A 24,346-nucleotide genomic window follows, 5' to 3' on the forward strand; every position below is an offset into this window, starting at 1 on the left:
CCCAGATAAGGCTGCAAACCTCATTATCGAATAATGATTCTTGCAGGGACATCTAGGCTATGTGCGTGATAACATTGAATGTCTAAATACAGTTATCCTATATGGATTACCAGATTCGGTTTTTATACAACACATTGACTGTTCATTCATTATTATAGCGTCCTTCTCCGACATTGTCTGGCAGCGTGCACTGCAGGCATTTTTCATCGTACTATAACTTGCAATTTTATGAATATGCATAGAGTAGCATCTCTCATAGGTTTGTTTTTTATTCCATGTCAAACCATCCCATGCTTTTATAACCAAGGCAAAAGACAGAACTATTTACTTTTTAATGTGTTATTTCTTACATTATTAGTCCAGGAAATGTTTTGTGTTATTACATACAGTCGGGAAGAACTAAAAACCGTGGATAGATGGCAGCATTCGCCTAACCTGTAGGCGCGAACCATCACATTTAACCATGGCAAGGTGACTGGGAATATGGCTGAATACAAACAGTGTAGTTATTCCCTCCGTAAGGCAATCAAACAGACAAAACTGCAGTATAGACAATTCAACAGCTCAGACACGAGACGTACATGGCAGGGTCTACAGACAATTATCGGACTACAAAGGGAAAACCAGCCACGTCGCGGATACTGATGTCTTGCTTCCGGACAAGCTAAACACCTTCACCGCCCGCTTTGAGGATAACAGAGTCCCACCGATGCGGAATGCTACCAAAGACTGTGGGCTCTCCTTCTCCATGGCCAACTTGATCAAGACATTTTAGCGATAACCCTCACAAGACTTCTGGCCCAGACGTTATCCCTAGCCGCATCCTCAGAGCATGCGCAGACCAGCTGGCCGGAGTGTTTACAGACATATTCAATCTCTCCCTATCCCAGTCTGCTGTCCACACATGCTTCAAGATGGCCACCACCCTGTGCAACTGGGTCCTGGACTTCCAGACGGGCCGCCCCCAGGTAGTGAAGGTAGGAAACAACACATCGACTTAACTGATCATCAACACTGGGGCCCCAAAAGGATGTGTGCTCAGCCCCTCCTGTACTCCCTGTTCACCCATGACTGCATGGCCACGCACGCCTCCAACTCAATCATCAAGTCTGCAGACGACACAACAGTCGCAGGCCTGATTACCAACAATGAAGAGACAGCCTACAAGGAGGAGGTGAGGGCCCTGGGAGTGTGGTGCCAGGAAAACAACCTCTCACTCAACATCAACAAAACAAAGGAGTTCATTGTGGACTTCAGGAAACAGCAGAGGGAGCACCCCCCCATCCACATCGATGGGACCGCAGTGGATAAGGTGGAAAGCTTCAAGTTCCTCGGCGTACACATCACTGACGAACTGAAATGGTCCACCTACAGAGACAGTGTGGTGAAGAAGATGCAACAGCGCCTCTTCAACCTCAGGAAGCTGAAGAAATGTGGCTTGGCACCTAAAACCCTCACAATCTTTTACAGATGCACAACAGAGCATCCTGTCGGGCTGTATCACCGCCTTGTATGCCGCAGGGCTCTCCAGGGGGTGGTGCGGTCTGCCCAACGCATCACCGGGGGCAAACTACTTGCCCTCCAGGACAACTAAAGCAACCGATGTCACAGGAAGGCCAAAAATATCATCAAGAACAACAACCACCCGAGCCACTGCCTGTTCACCCAACTATCATCCAGAAGGCGAGGTCAGTACAGGTGCATCAAAGCTGGGACCAAGAAAACAGAAAAACAGCTTCTATCTCAAGGCCATCAGACTGTTAAATAGCCATCACTAGCACATTAGAGGCTGCTGTCTCACATACATAGACTTGGAATCACTGGCCACTTTAATAAGGTTTACATATTTTGCCATGCTCATCTCATAAACTCAGCAAAAAAAGAAATGTCCTCTCACTGTCAACTGCGTTTATTTTCAGCAAACTTAACTTAACATATTTGTAAGAACATAACAAGATTCAACAACTGAGACATGAACTGAACAAGATTCACAGACATGTGACTAACAGAAATTGAATGTGTCCCTGAACAAAGCGGAGTCAAAATCAAAAGTAACAGTCAGTATCTAGTGGCCACCAGCTGCATTAAGTACTGCAGTGCATCTCCTCCTCATGGACTGCACCAAATTTGCCAGTTTTTGCTGTGAGATGTTACTCCACTCTTCACCAAGGCATCTGCAAGTTCCCGGACATTTCTGAGGGGAATGGCCCTAGCCCTCACCCTTCAATCCAACAGGTCCCAGACGTGCTCAATGAGATTGAGATCCGGGCTCTTCACTGGCCATGGCAAAACACTGACATTCCTGTCTTGCAGAAATTCACGCACAAAACGAGCAGTATGGCTGGTGGCATTGTCATGCTGGAGGGTCATGTCAGGATGAGCCTGTAGGAAGGGTACCACATGAGAGAGAAGGATGTCTTCCCTGTAACGCACAGCGCTGAGATTGCCTGCAATGACAACAAGCTCAGTCCAATGATGCTGTGACACACCGCCCCAGACCATGATGGACCATCCACCTCCAAATTGATCCCGCTCCAGAGTACAGGCCTCGGTGTAACGCTCATTCCTTCGACGATAAACGCAAATCCGACCATCACACCTGGTACGACAAAACCACGACTCGTAAGTGAAGGGCACTTTTTGCCAATCCTGTCTGGTCCAGCGATGATGGGTTTGTGCCCATAGGCGACGTTGTTGCTGGTGATGTCTGGTGAGGACCTGCCTTACAACAGGCCTACAAGCCCTCAGTCCAGCCTCTCTCAGCCTATTGCGGAAAGTCTGAGCACTGATGGAGGGATTGTGCGTTCCTGGTGTAACTCAGGCAGTTGCTACCATCCTATACCTGTCCCGCAGGTGTGATGTTCGGATGTACCGATCCTGTGCAGGTGTTGTTACACGTGGTCTGCCACTGCGAGGACGATCAGCTGTCCGTCCTGTCTCCCTGTAGAGCTGTCTTAGGCGTCTCACAGTACGGACATTTCAATTTATTGCCCTGGCCACATCTGCAGTCCGCATGCCTCCTTGCAGCATGCCTAAGGCACATTCACACAGATGAGCAGGGACCCTGGGAATCTTTCTTTTGGTGTTTTTCAGAGTCAGTAGAAACGGCTCTTTAGTGTCCTAAGTTTTCATAACTGTGGCCTTAATTGCCTACTGTCTGTAAGCTGTTAGTGTCTTAATGACAGTTCCACAGGTGCATGTTTATTAATTGTTTATGGTTCATTGAACAAGCATAGGAAACAGTGTTTAAACCCTTTACAATGAAGATCTCTGAAGTTATTTGAAATTTTACGAATTATCTTTGAAAGACAGGGTCCTGAAAAAGGGATGTTAATTTGTTTTGCTGAGTTTATATATATACTGGATTCTATCATATTCTACTGTATGCCATTCTGACATTGCTCATCCAAATATTTATATATTCTGAATTCCATTCCATTACTTTAGACGTATGTGTATTGATAGATATTCCTGCACTTTTGGGAGCTAGAAACACAAGCATTTTCCTAAATGTGTGTGACAAATAACATTTGACTTTGACATAGTGCCTTCAGAAAGTATTCATACCCCTTGACTTATTCCACGTTGTTACAGCCCGAATTCAAAATGGATTAAATTGATTTGTCTTCTCACCCATCTACACACAATACCCCATAATGACAAAGTGAAAACTTGTTTTTAGAAATTTTAGCAAATTTATTGACAAATAAATACAGAAATATATAATTACATAAGTATTCACACCCCCGAGTCAATACTTTGTAGAAGCACCTTTGGCAGCGATTACAGCTGTGAGTTTTTCTGGGTAAGTCTATAAGAGCTTTCCAGAGCTGGATTGGGCAACATTTGCACTTTATTATTTTCAAAATTCTTCAAACTTTGTCAAATTGATTGTATAGCTAGACAACAATTTAAGTCTTGCCATAGACTTTCAAGCAGATTTAAGTAAAAACTGTAACTCTGCCACTAAGGAACATTCAGTCTCCTTGGTAAACAACTCCAGTGTAGATTTGGCCTTGTGTTTTAGGTTATTGTCCTTCTGAAAGGTGAATTTACCTCCCAGTGTCTGCTGGAAAGCAGACTGAACCAGGTTTTCCTCTAGGATTTTGCCTGTGCTTAGCTCAGTTTCTTTTTTATCCAGAAAAACTCCCCAGTCCTTAACAATTACAAGCATACCCATAACATGAGGCAGCCACCACTATGCTTGAAAATATGGAGTGATGTGTTGTGTTGGATTTTCCCCAAACATAACACTTGATATTCAGACTGAAAAGTGAATTGCTTGGCACATTTTTTTTGTAGTATTACTTTAGCGCTTTGTTGCGAACAGGATGCATGTTTTGTTATATTTGTATTCTGTACAGGCTTCCTTCTTTTCGCTCTGTCAATTAGGTTAGTATCGTGGCGTAACTATAATGAACAAAAATATAAAACGCTACATGCAACAATTAACGATTTTACAGATACAGTTCATATAAGGAAATCAGTCAATTAAAATAAATCTGGCCTTAATCTGTGGATTTCACATGACTGGGCGGGCATAGGCCCAGCCAATCAAAACGAGTTTTACAACATACAGAAATACCCCTAAATTTCACCAGCTGTCCGGGTTGCTTGTCTCAGATGATCCCGCAGGTGAAGAAGCTGAATTGCACTCTCCCTCAACTTGAGACATCTGTGGCATTGTGTTGTGTGACAACTTCACATTTAATAGTGTCCTTTTATTGTCCCCAACACAAGGTTGTAATGATCATGCTGTTTATTCAGCTTATTGATATGCCACACCTGTCAGGTGGATTAGTTTGGCAAAGGAGAAATGTAAACAAATTGGTGCATATGGAACATTTCTGGGATCTTTTATTTCACCTCATGAAACCAAAACTTTACAGATTGCGTTTATACACTGCTCAAAAAAATAAAGGGAACACTTAAACAACACAATGTAACTCCAAGTCAATCACACTACTGTGAAATCAAACTGTCCACTTAGGAAGCAACACTGATTGACAATACATTTCACATGCTGTTGTGCAAATGGAATAGACAACAGGTGGAAATTATAGGCAACTTGTGTGATTTTGTTGTCAGCACATTCAACTATGTAAAGAAAAAAGTATTTAATAAGAATATTTCATTCATTCAGATCTAGGATGTGTTATTTTAGTGTTCCCTTTATTTTTTGGGGCAGTGTATGTTGTTGATCCATCCGCAGTGTTCTATCAGAGCCATTAAAGTCTATAATGGTTTCAAAGTCACTATTGGCCCTCATGGTGAAATCCCTGAACGGTTTCCATCCTCTCCGGCAACTGAGTTAGGAAGGATGCCTGTGTCTTTGTAGTGACTGGGTGTACTGATACACCAGACAAAGTATAATTAATAACTTCACCATACTCAAAGGGAAATTCAATAGGTGCCTTCTTTTTGAGTCATTGGAAAACCTCCCTGGTCTTTGTGGTTGAATCTGTGTTTGAAATTCACTGCTCGACTGAGGGACCTTACAGATAATAGTATGTGTGTGGTACAGAGATGAGGTAGTCATTCAAAAATCATGTTAAACACTGTTATTGCACACAGAGTGAGGCCATGCAACTTGTGACTTGTTAAGCACATTTTTACTCCTGAACGTATTTAGGCTTGCCATAACAACAGGGTTGAGTACTTATTGACTCAAGACATTTCAGCTTTTCTTTGATTTGAAATACATAATTCCATTTTGACATTATGGGGTATTGTGTGTAAGCCAGGGATAAAAAATAAATAAATACATGTAATCAATATTAACTTCCTTCTGTAACACAACAAAATGTGGAAAAGGTAAAGGGTTGTGAATACTTTCTGAAGGCACTGAACAGTTGCTGTGGTCACAGACATTGTCACAGACATTGGAAACTAAGGACCTGCCCTTGAGCTCTGACAGCAGGTCAAATAACAGGACTATCGGCGGTGGCTAGTGTTGTGACATTAGGCTGACTACAGTGTGTCTGTGGTTCAGGGGTCCAATCTGTCCCATTAATCCATGAATGAAGAAGGGACCAGTGCCAAAAAGCTGCTAACACTAATGAGCACACATAGCCTAATGCTACGTCAGGACAGTGAGGCCTAAATGCTCAATGCTTGTCGCATAGCTAGTAGGTCGTGAATGCAAACGGAGGGAAAATGAGGTGAGTTGATCTCGACACTAAATTGAAACGGCTTAGATATTGTGTCAAAGCAGTGCTTCTCAAGAACACTAACTTTCAAAATGACTCTGCTGAATTTATAACCAAAATCGATATTCATTTCAGAGGAGCACTGGTTTCACACGGAGGAGTTGAGTGCTGAGAGGCCAGAGTTTCACAAGAAGAAGAAGATTGTAAATTAAAGTTGGCAGCGAGTTAATGGAATTCAGATGTAGCCGCCATGGTCCAGAGGGACAAAGCAGTTTTAAATTGTACCACAGAAAAGAGAACAGAGCCTTGCTAATTTAGTTCCTTTCTGGTTCCAATTTAGAAAATAGGACAAGCAACACAAGTGCAAACATGCTTTTACTCTCTCTCACTGGCATAGTCCTGTCACACACCACACGAATAGAAATTGTAAAAATATGCTGAACTGGCTCCATAAATAAATATGAAAAGGATAGAAAAACAGAAATGCCAGTGTAGTCTGTGGTCTATAATTAGCCACCTGGAGCCTTTCTCCAGCTGAAACAGTAAAGGAGGGGCTTGTGCCATTAGGCTAATCCAAAACTGCCATAATGCAGCAGGCATTTGGACTAGATTGGAGCTGCCTGTCACCACCCTGGACCCACAGAGGGGTAACAGCACAGTAGACTAGAGCAAAGTTTAGTACAGTACACAGTAGAGCACACTAGAGTTGAGTACACTATAATGTACTGGATTGTATTAAACTCTCCTGTACTCTACTCTGATGTCCAAACTTGTGAAACAGACATCTATGATTAGTTCAGATTTGGGCCAGTACGGACCAACCAAATTTGGTCTTGTGCAGAGCTCATTAAAATAATAGCCAGTGTGTAGAATATTACCCAAATATGCAAAGGAGGATATCACATATTTATACCTTTGTGTACCTATTTAGAATACATCACCACAAAGAGAATGCCATTCATAACCTTATGCATTTCTTTGTAGGGATCAGGGGCCAATTTAGAAATTCTGTTACCGGGTTTAAATTCACTTCACTTAGTCTAGTTCAATAACCAAAATATTTGTTTTTTAATGTCAGTGTGTATTGTCATAGCTGACACCCCCTTTTTCTGCAGACATCGTTGAATCTTAATTCAGAGAAAATATTAACTATTTTCGGGGAAAAAAGATGGAGATTTTACTGAAATTTTGTTACCAAACTTTGCATCTTCACAGTTCTTCCAGTAAATGTGTTTTTGTAAAATGTTCAGTGTAAATTGTTAAAAGTAGTAGTTGTGCATAGAGTTGTATGGTTTGTTCAACTTTGAAATCAATGGGGTTTTTTTTAAAAACATTTTAAGTGTAAAATCTGAGTTACCGTGGAATTTCCCTTATTTTACTATATTTGATTCACTAACCCAACTATGGGTTTAGTGCCTGTTGGACATGATCCTCGATTGCGGGCGGTTTCTTCCTAACGACACCTGGGCATGGGGCTCTTGTCTCTCAATACTTTTTATTTTAGCTGGCCGGTGCACCACTCAGTTGATGAAAAACAACTGGAGATGCACTGCTCCTTGCTTCTAAAGCTGCCTGATCTCAGCTGACACAGTATGTCAGATTTCCCAGCCAAAACAGACGGTCACTGATCGTCAGCTTAAAATGTATGCACTAAAACGCATTCGTTGAAATTCTGCCAAAGCTCCATTTAATGTCAAGCTCCTGTTCAACTCTGATATCATCTGCAAGGTTTATAGCAGCAGCAGGCACAAACATAAGATAAGATAACATAAGATAACAAACATAAGATGAAAACTGACAAAGATGTCACCTTCATTGAGTTTCAATTGCAGAGGTAACTAAAGATGGCCTCCATGCGCTTAACACAAATTCCTTGTTTTTTCCAAGTTTGCCGTATTGTACATTGCTAATGACCATTAAAAAAAGAGTAACAGAGAGCAGAGTATACACGATCCCAATGTTAGCTTCAAGATGCCAGCAATTTCAAAAAACAAAAAAGTAGATTGTGCTGATTTATTGGCACATTGAACCATATCGCGGGCCATTTAACAACCCAGTTGATAGTCCTAAAAACAAATGGTGTCATCCAATGTTCCCTCGAAGCTGCGCCTCCCACGGGACTGCAGCGCAGAAGAAATATCAGTGTGCTCAGAGAAGCACGGGACTGAACTTCACTCAACTTTCTAGAGTTTTACCCATTAGTTAACGCCATCAACGTTTCCTTTACTGTGGGAATTGTGAATGAATCAACGGAATATTAGCCACTTTCAAAGCAACATACCAAAACAAAACCATAACCAATCAGAGCTGCAGTGGGCCATTGCCATGTATGGATCTGTGCCATTCACTTTGAACTGGACTGTTTTTAAAACATCAGGGTCGTGGGTAGATGCAATTGTTTTTAGATGATTATTTTCTTTCAAATGTATTTAACTAGGCAAGTCAGTTAAGAACAAGTTCTTACTTACAATGATGATCACCTCTGTGTCTGAAGGACAAGTGTATTAACAGGTCAATGTCAAGCTCTGCATGTTTCATGGAATGTAGACCTACATTGAACACCACACATTGGCTGCTACAGTAGGTTGAATGATAGAACCGCTATTTCCATGTTAAAATGTTATGGATGCATTTTCCCCATTGTTTTTGATGGTATGCTACTCTAACTTAAGGTGAATACAGCCTCAGTGCTCATAGTAAACGTGCGCCAGAAGTTGCACGAAATCAAAAGATCTAGACCAGGATCACATCCAACCAGTGAAAGCGCAACAGTGCCCATGCCATCTGGTATATTTTTCTGCATTATGATTAGGGCTGTCAAACTATTTGCATTTTTAAATCAAGTTAATCGCAGGATTAATTATGATTAACCACAAATTTAGATTTTGCTCAAATTGAGCTGTGATTTAAGATTTTTAGAATAATATTGATGTCTTGATTTTGTCCCCTTCAACTGGTAATTTGTCCACTTCAACTGGTAAGAGTGTATTTCAGCTGCTGGAAAATATATGGTTTGGTTCAATAAAAAATATTCACACTAAAAGGTGTTGATTGTTTTCCATTTTCTCCTGCTTCAGAATATACCATTTCCATTGTCATGGCATGCTTTGTTCAATAGCTATCGAAGAGAGAAAACCAAATATACAATATAAAACTCTCTCTCAATAGCTTTTGAACCAAGCATGCCATGACAATGAAAATGGTATATTCTGAAACAGGGGAAGATGGAAAGCATTCGAGATTTTTTTTTTATTACTTTTTTGTGTGTGCAATTCACACAAAGATGTCGATTGTTCTCCTCCCCTGGTTTAGAATATACAAGTCATGTTAATTTTACAAAAGCTGTATCCTTTCTAGCCATGACAGAATTTCATGCTACTGTTACTGACGAGCGAAAACCGAATATTCAATGTAAAATTACTTTACCTAGGTGTCCAACCATTTACACAGAGTGTACAACACATTAAAAACCTTTCCTAATGTTGCGTTAGTAATGTTTTGCCTTCAGAAAAGCCTCAATACCGGCTCTCTAAAAATGCTTTCCTGAGGATATTTTGTCTCATATTTCGAACAGGTTAAGGACGTTAGCTATAACGTTAGCTACTTAACTGATCGGCGAACTTTAACTGTTAACGTTAGTTGTTAGCTACGTTAGCGTGCAATGCAAAATAAAAGACACGCTCGCTAGTTAGTAAAACTTTGCTTTAACTAACACGTGAGTTGACATTTATTGGTCACTTTCATTTCAGTCAGTGATCTCACTAGCTAATAAAACAACAAGCAGCTAACAGCTAGTTAAAATCATCAATCCAAACATGCTTGTTAGCGAGAGTCCTGACATCGCCAATGAGGATCGAGACTCGAGGCATGCCAAAATTTCTGAAAATAAAGTGTCACGTAAACTTACGATGCACTTGCTTCATTGCCATCCCAATTTGTCTATGCTGGTATTGCAAATTCCGTTGGTTAGGTACTGCGTCAACACCCAAGTCATACCTCCCCACCGCGGTCAGTACACTACACAACAAACACCCCCGTGACACAAAAAACTACATTCCATCCAAATCCGTTTCTAGCTGCTTGGCCATTCTCTTTGGTTTAAAACAACCCAATGCACCAAGTCAATAGCTATAGCTAACGCTAGCAACCTAGCTACTCTTTTCTGAGTTTGGTCAGAGATATTAAAAAAGGGTGGAGATAAGAATACCATGGGAAATGACTTGAGAAACGTATACGCTCCGCCCAACAAACTATCGACCAATTGCGTTCAGGTTGTCATGGTGCGTTACGCGTTTGCAAAAACTAATCGTCAATGATCCCTTCTAAAGGTGAGGGAATGAGTCGAGAAACCTGCCTGTTTTCCTTAAAAGTACGTAATATCATGATTTCAAAGCTATACGATATTACAGAGAACAAATTAGTTATCCCACATCTCTGAAAAGATGTGTAATGTTGTACTTCTTGTTCACGTGATTCGTGCTAATGTTTTATTTTTTTGTTAGCGCCAAATCGACTCCCATTCACTCCGTGAAGGAGGGATCCCCATGTCTCATAATCACCCAGAATGCACCGTGCGGCACATTGACGACGCATGGGCAATGTACACAATAGGCGTTAATACGAATCCCTTTGAGTTCTCTATCTCCTCAAAAGTATCTCTGGCTTGGTTCTAGTACAGTGCAGTGGATGTGCGGCATAGGAGTTGATAATACTGGATTACCCAATCAGATATGACTGATTCACACTGTTCAGAACAATCGAAACGCGAAACTTCCTGCAGTCGATGCAGCATCGCATTAGTGGAAACCAAAACAAGAGGGACCTACCTAACTTTGTAAAATAGAAACTATATTTTGCAACAGATAATCTATTTATTTTTTTATTTTTTTATTTCACCTTTATTTAACCAGGTAGGCTAGTTGAGAACAAGTTCTCATTTGCAAACTGCGACCTGGCCAAGATAAAGCATAGCAGTGTGAGCATACAACAAAGAGTTACACATGGAGTAAACAATTAACAAGTCAATAACACAGTAGAAAACAAAGGGGGGGTCTATATACAATGTGTGCAAATAATTACAATTTTGCAGATTAACACTGGAGTGATAAAAGATCAGATGGTCATGTACAGGTAGAGATATTGGTGTGCAGAAGAGCAGAAAAGTAAATAAATAAAAACAGTATGGGGATGAGGTAGGTGAAAAGGGTGGGCTATTTACCAATAGACTATGTACAGCTGCAGCGATCGGTTAGCTGCTCAGATAGCTGATGTTTGAAGTTGGTGAGGGAGATAAAAGTCTCCAACTTCAGCGATTTTTGCAATTCGTTCCAGTCACAGGCAGCAGAGTACTGGAACGAAAGGCGGCCAAATGAGGTGTTGGCTTTAGGGATGATCAGTGAGATACACCTGCTGGAGCGCGTGCTACGGATGGGTGTTGCCATCGTGACCAGTGAGCTGAGATAAGGCGGAGCTTTACCTAGCATAGACTTGTAGATGACCTGGAGCCAGTGGGTCTGGCGACGAATATGTAGCGAGGGCCAGCCGACTAGAGCATACAAGTCGCAGTGGTGGGTGGTATAAGGTGCTTTAGTGACAAAACGGATGGCACTGTGATAGACTGCATCCAGTTTGCTGAGTAGAGTGTTGGAAGCCATTTTGTAGATGACATCGCCGAAGTCGAGGATCGGTAGGATACACTAGATGAATTTTGGGAGCCCGGTTTTGAAGCCACCGCGCCTCCATCTTGGCACTCCCCCATCGTTGTAAAACATTTTGAAAGCTATAGAAATGCATTCATCAATGTCTACATTTGTTTTTGCAGAGTTTATTCTATCAAATACACCTTAATACAGGGATGGGCAATTGGCAGCCTGTGGCCAACAAAATTTCACTTAGGGGGCTCTGACTGCATTGTGGGTATGGATGTGGGTACGCAGACCCATAAGCACTGTAGCCCCATCATGATGAGTTCCGATTTTTTGTGGCCCCCACCCCCATACAAATCCCTACCTTAAAGTGGCAAAATTGAACTTTTTGGGTGACCTGGTGAAAATCACATAGAAATGTGAGTTAGAAATCTATCAATCTACTTGAAAGCAAGTCTTCGAAGCAGTAGATCTGTTCTATGTGCGCTCTTTCTATGCCTCCTGTTCTTAAGTTTTGTTTTTGTATTTTTTACTTTCGGTTTTGTACACCAACTTCTAACAGCAGAAATAACAATATTGTTGGTTATGAAAAATATATTTCACAGCAGTTTAGATGGTACAATGATTCTATACATTATACTATCTTACTTTGTCACATAAACTGAAATTAGGCAAACTATTAGAGTAAAAACAGAATCGGCATAATGAATACACAACTGAAGATCCTGTGTGTAGGTGTTGTGTCATTGGAGCATGTGTCGTTTGTTTGAGGTGTGATAGCCAGAATTGTTTCATCCTGAGCTCAGCAGTAAGTCTTTACCTACACATTCTGAAATTGCATTTTTGAATCCCCCAGTTTTATCATTTGAATGTGATACAAAAACGAGGCAAAGGTGTGCTTTTAGACCATGCGGACGCCTCCAAGCAGCGGGTAGGCTGTTTGGAGTGTTTATCCAACCGGATAAAATATATATATATATATATTATGTCCCCCCCACTTCTAAAACCACAGTCGCGCCCCTGCCATTATCCCAACTGACAAATTGAGAAGATGTAAATACTGATAGTCTTTAGTTAAACTGCATTTTTCTTCCTCATGCATAATCCCAACCCATTGGATTATGGATTCCACAAGAATAGGTAGCTTTTGAAGTAAAATGGCGCCGGAGAAGATGGCAGACATTTTACGTGCCCCCAGCCGATTGTTTCTTTGTTCGCTTATTTGCGTTGTCATTTTTTACGTATTTTGTACATAATGTTGCTGCTACAGTCTCTTATGTCCAAAAATAACTTCTAGACATCAGGACTGAGATTACTCACCACGGACTAGCAGAATCCTCTTTTTCTTTTCAGGACTCTGAGGAGCCAAACGTGTAGGATACGCTGCTTCCTCAGGAACAGGCCCCGATCTCCTCTGCATGAAGAGAAGGCAGAGAAAGAGGGGCCGAAGGTCCGGCTGCCTTCTGAGAATTCGCAGGCCATCGAATAAACCTCCACTTCACTCCATTCTACTAGCAAATGTGTAATCTTTGGACAATAAAATCGACGAGTTACGCGGAAGATTAAACTACCAACGGGACCTTAAAAACTGTAACATGTTATGCTTCACGGAGTCGTGGCTGAACGACAACAACATCAACATACAGCTTGCTGGTTATACGATGCACCAGCAGGATAGAACAGCGGCACCTGGTAAGACAAGGGGCAGCGGTCTATGTATTTTTGGAAACAACAGCTGGTGCACGATATCTAAGGAAGTCTCGAGCTATTGCTCGCCTGAGGTAGAGTTTCTCATTATAAGCTGTAGGCCACTCTACCTACCGAGAGAGTTTTCATCTGTATTCTTTTCATCTGAGTATTCAGCTGTTTACATACCACCACAGTCAGAAGCTGGCACTAAGACAGCATTGAATGAGCTGTATTCCGCCATAAGCAAACAAGAAAATGCTCAACCAGAGGCCGCGCTCCTAGTAGCCGGGGACTTTAATGCAGGGAAACTTAAATCCGTTTTACTAAATTTTTATCAGCATGTTAAATGTGCAACCAGAGGGAAAAGAACTCTGGACCACCTATACTCCACACACAGAGATGCATACAAAGCTCTCCCTTGCCCACCATTTGGCAAATCTGACCATAATTCTATCCTCCTGGTTCCTGCGTACAAGGAAAGATGAAAGCAGGAAGCACCAGTGACTAGATCAATAAAAAAAGTAGTCAGATGAAGCAGATGCTAAGCTGCAGGACTGTTTTGCTAGCACAGACTGGAATATGTTCCGTGATTCCTCAGATGGCATTGAGGATTACACCACATCAGTCATTGGCTTCATCAATAAGTGCATCGATGACATCGTCCCCACAGTGACCATATGTACATACCCCAACCAGAAGCCATGGATTACAGGCAGCATCTGAGCTAAAGGCTAGAGCTGCCGCTTTCAAGGAGCGGGACTCTAACCCAGAAGCTTATAAGAAATCCTGCTATGCCCTCTGACGACCCATCAAACAGGCAAAGCGTCAATACAGGACTAAGATCGAATCGTATTACACCGGCTCTGATGCTCGTTGGATGTGGCAGGGCTTGCAAACCATTTCAAACTACAAGGGGAAGTACAGCAGAGAGCTGCCCAGTGACACGAGCCTACCAGATGAGCTAAACTACTTCTATGCTCACTCCAAGGCAAATAACACTGAAACAGCACCACCTGTTCCGGAAGACTGTGTGATCACGCTCTCCACAGCCGATGTGAGTAAGACCTTTAAACAGGTCAACATTCAGAAGGCCGCAGGGCCAGACATATTACCAGGACATGTACTGCGAGCATGCGCTGACCAACTGGCAAGTGTCTTCACTGACATGTTCAACCTCTCTATGTCTGAGTCTGTAATAGCAACATGTTTTAAGCAGACCACCATAGTGCCTGTGCCCAAGAACACTTAAACGCCCTAAACGACTACCGACCCGTAGCACTCACGTCTGTAGCCATGATGTGCATTGAAAGGCTGGTCATGGCTCACATAAACACCATCATCCCATCATCATCTAGACCCACTCCAATTTGCATACCGCCCCAACAGATCCACAGATGATGCAATCTCCATTGCACTCCACACTTGTCACGGTCTTCCTCCTCTTCATCTGAAGAGAAAAATGTGGCGTGGTATGTGTTCATAGAGAATATTTAATTAAAGAAAGTACTGAACACTGCATACAAAAACAATAAACCAATAACGACCGTGAAGCTACAAATGAGACCTGTGCTGACACAAGCAACTAGCATAGACAATCACCCACAAACAAACAGTGCAACCCATGCTACCTAAGTATGATTCTCAATCAGAGACAACTAATGACACGTGCCTCTGATTGAGAACCATACTAGGCCAAAACATACAAATCCCCAAATCATAGAAAAACAAACATAGACTGCCCACCCAACTCACGCCCTGACCATACTCCATAAATACAAAACAAAGGTCAGAACGTGACAACACTGCCCTTTCCCACCTGGACAAAAGGAACACCTATGTGAGAATACTATTAATTGACTACGGCTCAGCATTCAACACCATAGTGCCCTCAAAGCTCATCAATAAGCTAAGGACCCTGGGACTAAACACCTCCCTCTGCGACTGGATCCTGGACTTCCAGACAGGCCGCCCCCAGGTGGTAAGGGTAGGTAACAACACATCTGCCACGCTGATCCTCAACACAGGGGCCCCTCAGGGGTCCGTGCTTTGTCCCCTCCTGTATTCCCTGTTCACTCATGACTGCACAGCCAGGCACGACTCCAACACCATCATTCAATTTGCCGATAACACAAGAGTGGTAGGCCTGATCTACGACAATGACGAGATAGCCAATAGGGAGGAGATCAGAGACCTGGCCATGTGGGTCAGGACAACAACCTCTCCCTCAACGTGATCAAGACAAAGGAGATGATTGTGGACTACAGGAAAAAGAGGACCGAGCACGCCCCCATTCTCATCGACAGGGCTGTAGTGGAGCAGGTTGAGAGCTTCAAGTTCCTTGGTGTCCACATCACCAACAAACTAACATGTTCCAAGCACACCAGGACAGTCATGAAGAGGGCACAACAAAACATATTCCCCCTCAGGAGACTGAAAAGATTTGGCATGGGTCCTCAGATCCTCAAAAGGTTCTACAGCTGCACCATTGAGAGCATCCTGACTGGTTGCATCACTGCCTGTTATGGCAACTGCTTGGCCTCTGACCGCAAGGCACTACAGAGGGTAGTGCGAACGGCCCAGTACCGCACTGGGGCCAAGCTTCCTGCCATCCAGGACCTCTATACCAGGCAGTGTCAGAGGAAGGCCCTAAAAATTGTCAAAGACTCCAGCTACCCTAGTCATAGACTGTTCTCTCTGCTACCGCATGGCAAGCGCTACCGGAGCGCCAAGTCTAGGTCCAAGAGGCTTGTAAACAGCTTCTACCCCCAAGCCAAAAGACTACTGAACATCTAGTCAAATGGCTACCCAGACTATTTGCAGTGCCACCCCATCCCCTCTTTACCCCACTGCTACTCTCTGTTGTCATCTATGCATAGTCACTTTAATAACTCTACCTACATGTATATACTACCTCAAATAACAGGTGCCCCAGCACATTGACTCTGTATCGGTACCCCCTGTATATAGTCTCGCTATTGTTATTTCACTGCTGCTCTTTAATTACTTGTTACTTTTATCTGTTATTCTTATCTGTATTTTTTGAAACTGCATTGTTGGTTAGGGGCTAGTAAGTAATCAAGCATTTCATTGTACGGCTCATTGTAATACCTGTTGTATTCGGCATGTGACTAATAAAATTTGATTCTATTTTTTAATTGGATTTTTGGAAACCTTGAACACTGAACTTCATTATTATTTTTAAAAGCTGGGTACGGCCCTTTGGATTCTTGAGAGTTATAGGCACTTGGTGTAGATCTGAAAGCATGGACAGGTATTAGCCATATGATGATAGTAGCTCCAATTTGCCCTCAGATAGGATAGGTGGACATACCCAGCCATCAACATTGTCTTAAAATGTCTTGAGATGTCTTGAGACATGCAATTGAGACTTCTCAAGACACGTCTCAAGATGTCTGAAGACTCTAATTGCCATGTCTTGAGACATTTTATGTGCGTGTTCAAGACATGTCTCAGACATTAATGTAAAATAGTGCTATGTCTTGAGATATTTTATTTGTGTGTTCAAGACATGTCTCAGACATTCATGTAAAATAGTGCCATGTCTTGAGATATTTTATTTCGGAATGTTTAACATTTCAACTTCATGGAACATTCTTTAGTCAACTGACACTTGATGCAAGACTCAAAAACAACATTCGGTCAAACCTGTAGGATTTAGCGACAAACTGTTGTTTTTTTCAAGTTGAGGTAAGCAAGCAAAGCATTTTAATATGTAGCCTAATGTATGTTATCCAAAACTATATTTAGTCAATATGAAGAAATACTGTATGTTAATGACATTTTGTTTTAGCAATAACAAATTAGATATTATGCTGACTCTGGTGAGCTGGCTAGCTAACAACTGTCATTAGCTAGTAATGTTTTTAAAAACGATTTAGTTCAATCTCTAAATGCCTGTTGTTACTTTTTCAGTTGCCCATGGGTATTTCCATCGAAAATGACCCATAATCATCATTTTTTGTTGTTGCCTGTTTTACACATTATTTTGACATTAATATGTGTCACATATCAGTTTGCAAACAACGTAAAACATTTTTTTATTGAGTTAATAATGCAGCACACAAACATTGTCTCTTTTTTGCTTTCTTGAGTAAGGCAGCTCCAAAATGCAGGTGATTCAGCCCAGCTCAGTGCTTTCTGTGGTGGTGGGGCAGCCAGGGGAATATACAGAGCGTAGGGGTTGATAATGTTCTCTAGTTGCGCCATGATTGGCTCAGTGTTCTGTCACTCATGGGGACACAACTTCACCACAAAATCTACAGGGAGAGCTCGAAAATTCAAGCCCCTTGGGAGCTGCCATAGCGTTACATTAGCCATCCAAGAAGGCTCAAGGTCATTGGCCACAGATAAAAGGATGTCAAAACACGTTATATATACACCGTAGCTTTGATTAGACTGATCATGTCAACATCATACTTTCAAAATCTTAGCTAGTAAGCTAGCAGCCATCATCATGAATCACGTCAACAATTTACTGGCAAATCCTTTTCAATCCTTGTCATATGAGGAGAAATTATAGGTAAAACGTATCGGTGCTCATCGGCAATTGGACATAATTAAACAACCAGTTGGAAATCGGAAATTCAACAATGATTCAACAACAACTGCTATTCAGTGGAGTGGGTCTGTGGTCCAAGTCTGGGTTTAAGGGTCTCTTTTCCAAGCTTAAAATGATAAACATTCATGCTGTCAATCCAGCATGACTTCTACCACATTCAAAACAACTGGAAACTCGGAACTGGGAAATCTCAGACTTCAGTGAGTAAAGACAACTGGGAACTCTGAAAAAACTAGCTCCGACTGCGAAATATGTTTTTAGCAGTCATCCAACTCAGAATTCCAAATCTGGAACTCAGGCCTCTTTCTAGAGCTCTGACCTGAAGATCATTGATGTCATGATTCGACCTTGTTTTTTTTCAAAGTTCCAAGTTGTCTTGAAAGCACCCCAAATCCAGAGAATGCCAGATTTTGATGCCAAAGTTTGATGACAAGTTTGATGACAAGATTTGCCCACGAAGACCGCTCCGCCACCATCCTGTTCAAGTGAGCACAGCACAACAAGGTGAGTCCAAAAATGTCTTGTATGCTGCTGCATAAATTATGTAATAGGCCAGAGAGATATGTATACTGTAACTAAGAAAGTAATACTAAGAGTATGTTGTGTAGTAAGCTGTTAGCTGTTGGTGGTACACATGTAGCCTATAGCCTGTTTTAGAGCTCTAATATTTTCAAGAACTTTCATTGTCTTTTTCGAGAGAAAAAAATGAAATGACGCATTGCCTCTTATCCGCTCGTCGTCCCCTTATGCCATAGTTTGTACATCTCAATTGTCAGTAGAAACCACATTTGTTTAAACAAGTCAGCTATATCAGCAAAAATATATATAAGGCAATATATTAGACTGAATGAACTGTTTGGCTGCCAGACAAGGCTCTGCTGATAGCAAGCCAACACCTACTTTGGCCTCCTTTCCTTCCAGCTCTCTGCTGCCATTGACTGGAACGAATTTCAAAAATCACAGAAGTTAGAGACTCATATCTCCCTCACTAACTTATCTGTAGCCCATCCAACCAACTACCTACCTCATCCCCATATTTGTTTTTCTGTTCTTTTGCGCACCAGTATTTCTACTTGCACATCCTCATCTGCACATATATCACTCCAGTGTAAATTGCTAAATTGTAATTACCTCACCACTATTGGCCTATTTATTGCCTTACGTCCTTACTGAATTTGCACACACTGTATACAGCTTTTTCTATTGTGTTATTGACTGTACGTTTGTTTATCCCATGTGTAACTCGGTGTTGTTGTTTTTGTCGCACTGCTTTGCTTTATCTTGGCCAGGTCGCAATTGTAAATGAGAACTTCTTCTCAACTGGCCTACCTGGTTAAATAAAGGTGAAATAAAAATTAAAAGGTGTAGAAGTGGTAAGGATTCACTCCATGGTGCTGAAAAGAATACTCTGCTTTTGGGACAGCTTTATGTAGGCCATAACAATTTGTGGGCACCGTTTGATTAGTGGCTTTGCTGGCATACATCTAAACTATTTTGGGGGGAGTTTGCCCAACCAATATTTGCAGGCTAAAATCGCCACTGACTATCACTGAATTAAACAATGGCTGGATCTCAAATGTCTAAACTCTTACATATATTTTTCTACTAGATCATTCTGAAAAACGATAAAAGTTCGATCAATATCGGCTCTTTTCTATTCATAAATTGACTTTGAGCTTTCAAACAGGCCTATCCAGCCAGACAATGTTCAGATGAGGAAGAGGTTAGGAGAGGAAGCCACTCTAATATTCGATTAAGGCAGCCCCCCCCCCTCCCCAAATGCGTCAATCTGCATTTGCATTATTATACGAGCTTCTTTGTGTTTCAATTTAGGATTTACTGAAACATCTGCGCGTGAGATATGCCATCCAGAAGCGAAAGTTTGGTGATACGCTATGCCAAGTAAATCGTATTCTGCGGGTTTTCTTTTTTTGTCAGATCATTTATCATATCTCAAGCCTATAAATTGCATCACCCCAGGAATTTTGGAAGGTCATGTCTTAGACGGGATACATATTTTGTCAAATTGACATCAAAAGTAGATTTTTAAACCCTTTTCTTAACGACCCTTAACCTAATTGTCATAACCTGCTTCGTTAATTATCCTAACCTGCAGCGTAAATTCTCCGAAACCTCTTTTGGCGAGGACATAAATATTAACTGAGGCTCATATTTTTAGGGAGAAATTACTACCCTATTATATTTATGCTCGATCCCGCGTGCTCTGAAGTTGGGCATGTATAGATGTGGGCGGAGTTGTGGTATGTTTCCTTCAATTACAGATACTTTTCTCTACGATGTCTCTTTTGAATGTGTATAGAATATAATCTGCGGTGAACAATATCTGGCATAGAATCTGTGGCTAATACATTGCCTGGCATAGAATCTGTGGCGTATGTCATACAGAAAACGGATAGTGTTACAACACAGGTGTATCACCATATATCTGGCTTAAAAGAAAAACATGTTTTGTACAGTGTAGGCTACATCACATGAACCATATTTAATGAGTATATCCATGAAAATAAATGTACATTTTACAGCTTGCACAAAGACTTGTTTATTTTCAGGGCCATTATAATAACCCATGTATAGACATCATGACATAACTCGGTAGTCTCAGCCTCCAGTATTTATGCTGCAGTAGTTTATGTGTCGGGGGGCTGGGGTCAGTTTGTTATATCTGGAGTACTTCTCCTGTCCTATTCGGTGTCCTGTGTGAATCTAAGTGTGCGTTCTCTAATTCTCTCCTTCTCTCTTTCTTTCTCTCTCTCGGAGGACCTGAGCCCTAGGACCATGCCTCAGGACTACCTGACATGATGACTCCTTGCTGTCCCCAGTCCACCTGGCCATGCTGCTGTTCCAGTTTCAACTGACCTGAGCCCTAGGACCATGCCCCAGGACTACCTGACATGATGACTCCTTGCTGTCCCCAGTCTACCTGGCCATGCTGCTGCTCCAGTTTCAACTTCCACCTGACTGTGCTGCTGCTCTAGTTTCAACTGTTCTGCCTTATTATTATTCGACCATGCTGGTCATTTATGAACATTGAACATCTTGACCATGTTCTGTTATAATCTCCACCCGGCACAGCCAGAAGAGGACTGGCCACCCCACATAGCCTGGTTCCTCTCTAGGTTTCTTCCTAGGTATTGGCCTTTCTAGGGAGTTTTTCCTAGCCACCGTGCTTCTACACCTGCATTGCTTGCTGTTTGGGGTTTTAGGCTGGGTTTCTGTACAGCACTTTGAGATATCAGCTGATGTACGAAGGGCTATATAAATAAATTTGATTTGATTTGATTTAGTATACTCATACATTTTGTTAAACCAATTTGTAGACATCATGACATAACTCGGTAGTATACTCATACATTTTGTTGAACCAGTTTGTAGACATCATGACTTAACTCGGTAGTATACTCATACATTTTGTTAAACCAGCTTTCTCTTCCCTTCGGCTGTATGTAAAGAGTGTAAAATCTGTATTCCATTTGAGGTCAGCAGTCATCGTGAGTCATTCCATGTGAGTAGCTATCAGCGAAGACCAAAGGAACAGCACGTCAATCCTGTAATTATACCTTTACTGCTGATGTGATGTGACAGGTGATTATGGTGAGTAGAGGAAACACTAGGGATCATGTTTCATGATGTGAATACTAACAATCAATATTATTACTCACATCTTTATGTATACACACACACATACACACGCACACACACATATACACGCACACACACATACGCACACACACATACACACGCACACACACATACACACACACACGCACTTACTTACACTAAATCACTATCATCAGTAATATTGCTGTTATGCAAAATCTCAGTCCTTTAAAAGAGAGGTGACCTTAAAATCTGTGATACTGATGTTAAGGCAAATTCAAGTCATGGAACATTCTGTGACGCACCCAGGCCGTTCCTCATGGATCTCCAAACTCACCATGCATTATAAAGGAAGTGGTCACAGATAGCCGTTAACCAATGACTTGCTGTTTTGATGACATGCCAAGATATATCTACGAAACCAAATGTCCTACATTCGTGGAAACAGTAAGAAGCTCTGCCCCGTTCTCATGGACATGGGAAATGGTTTCCTATGTGCTTGTTGTTTACTAACAACAACAGACCATCATCCTCCATTTGAGCAGGTCTGCTTGCGTATCCCCATATCCACATGTATATACTAGGTCTACTTATTATGTTGACCAAACAAATGCAGTAGCATTGATTTTTAAGAAGTTACACATTGATTTAGTGACTCACTGTTACTTTAGGTTACCTGCCTCATATTGACTCTAATGCCATTAAGGCTGCTTGACACAAAAGAGAATGTCGCTCTTGGGTTTATGTCAATTGTACAGTGTATGTGTAAAGAATGCCCTTCTTTCTCTATCGTGCATATTCTGGGCAATCAGGCATTATACGTGACATCAGAACTGCTTAGTGGACAGTGGATCACCACACAGTGAAATCTGTCTTACAATGGAACATGATTTATTTTCTTTTTGTTTTCAGCTGCTGGTGATTTTAAGATAGGATCAGGCAGGGAAAGGGTTATATTTCTTAACATAAACTAGCTGGTTCGAGCCCTGAATGCTGATTGGCTGACAGCCGTGGTATATTTAAGCAATAAGTCAGGAGGGGGTGTGGTATATGGCCAATATACCACAGCTAAAGGCTGTTCTTACGCACAACGCAACGCGGAGTGCCTGGATGCAGCCCTTAGCCGTGGAATATTGGCCAAATATCACAAACCCCCGAGGTGCCTTATTGCTATTATTAACTGGTTACCAATGTAATTAGAGCAGTAAAAATACATGTTTTGTCATACCCGTGGTATACGGTCTGATATACCATGGCTGTCAGCCAATCAGCATTCAGAGCTTGAATGACCCAGTTTATAACAGACCGTATACCATGGGTGTGACAAAACATGTATTTTTATTGCTCTAATTACATTGTTAACAAGTTTATAATAGCAATAAGGTTTGTATTTCTGGACTGGAGTAGCCTAGTTGTTTGGAAGAAGCATGGTTTATCTCCAATGCGTCTGGGTTGGTCAACTATCAATGTCTAGGCTACTATTGGCAGACTGATAATGTAAGCCTTGTGAACATTAGCAGACACCATAGCCTGGATATACAGTACCAGTCAAACGTTTGGACACACCTACTCATTCAAGGATTTTTGTTTATTTTTTACTATTTTCTACATTGTAGAATAATAGTGGAGACATCAAAACTATGAAATAACACATGTGGACTCATGTAGTAACCAAAAAAGTGTTAAATATATCAAGATATATTTGAGATTAGTAGCCAGCCCTTTGCCTTGATGACAGCTTTGCACACTCTTGGCATTTTGACTGTACATTTTGATGTGCATACCTCCTTTTGCTCCTTTTTTTACATGTTTTCAATATTCTATTGAAAGGAAAGAATGAGTTCTAATAGAATGAACTCAAGTCTGCATGAATGTACACATTTGCGTCTCTTATGATACACTTCTCTCAGTCATGGCCATTTCCATGTAAAAGGACCCATGAGCAACAATGTGAAGTTCATAGGAGCATGTCAAATTGGGTGTCAAATGAATGCTAAGAGTCTATATTTTTGAGAAATTAAGGCATATATACATTTCTCACTATTTTCCCTCGTAAAAATTGGAAATAAGCAAAGGCTTTGATTTCTGGTTAAACAGATGGAAGGGGATCTTATAAAACATCTACCAGAGAGTCTTAAAATGTATATTAGAAATACATGAAAACACAGCAATGTTCAAGTGAAGACCCCTGCCAACTATACTGAACAAAATATCAACGCAACATGCAACAATTTCAACGATTTTACTGAGTTACAGTTCATGTAAAGAAGTCAGTCAACTGAAATAAATTAGGCCCTAATCTATGGATTTCACATGACTGGGCAGGGGCGCAGCATGGGTGGGTCTGGGAGGGCATAGGCCTACCCACTTGGGAGCCTGGCCAACCCACTGAGGAGGGGCTTTATTACAGACAGAAATACTCCTCAGCACCCCCATCTCCCCTCTCAGACGATCCCACAGGTGAAGATGCCGGATTTGGAGGACCTTGGCTGGCGTGGTTACACGTGGTCTGCGGATGTGATGCCGGTTGGATGTACTGCCAAATTCTGTAAAACTATGTTGGAGGCAGCTTACTGTAGAGAAATTAACATTTAATTATCTGGCAACAGCTCTGGTGGACATTCCTGCAGTCAGCATGCCAATTGCACGCTCCCTCAAAACTTGGC

At 41.6% G+C, this 24,346-nt stretch overlaps 1 protein-coding gene across 1 annotated transcript in view; it reads right to left on the minus strand.

Moving 5' to 3' along the window:
- The window catches only part of LOC109909832 (polypeptide N-acetylgalactosaminyltransferase 11), a 48,972-nt gene extending 38,635 nt beyond the window's left edge, over window positions 1-10,337 (minus strand). Inside the window, exon 1 of the mRNA XM_020508879.2 lies at window positions 10,057-10,337. The gene's annotated coding sequence lies outside the window, so the exon portion shown is untranslated. The remainder of the gene's footprint in view (window positions 1-10,056) is intronic.
- Between the last annotated feature and the right edge of the window lie 14,009 nt (window positions 10,338-24,346).

Source organism: Oncorhynchus kisutch, linkage group LG18 (assembly GCF_002021735.2).
Source record: "Oncorhynchus kisutch isolate 150728-3 linkage group LG18, Okis_V2, whole genome shotgun sequence".
Lineage (NCBI taxonomy): Eukaryota > Metazoa > Chordata > Actinopteri > Salmoniformes > Salmonidae > Oncorhynchus > Oncorhynchus kisutch.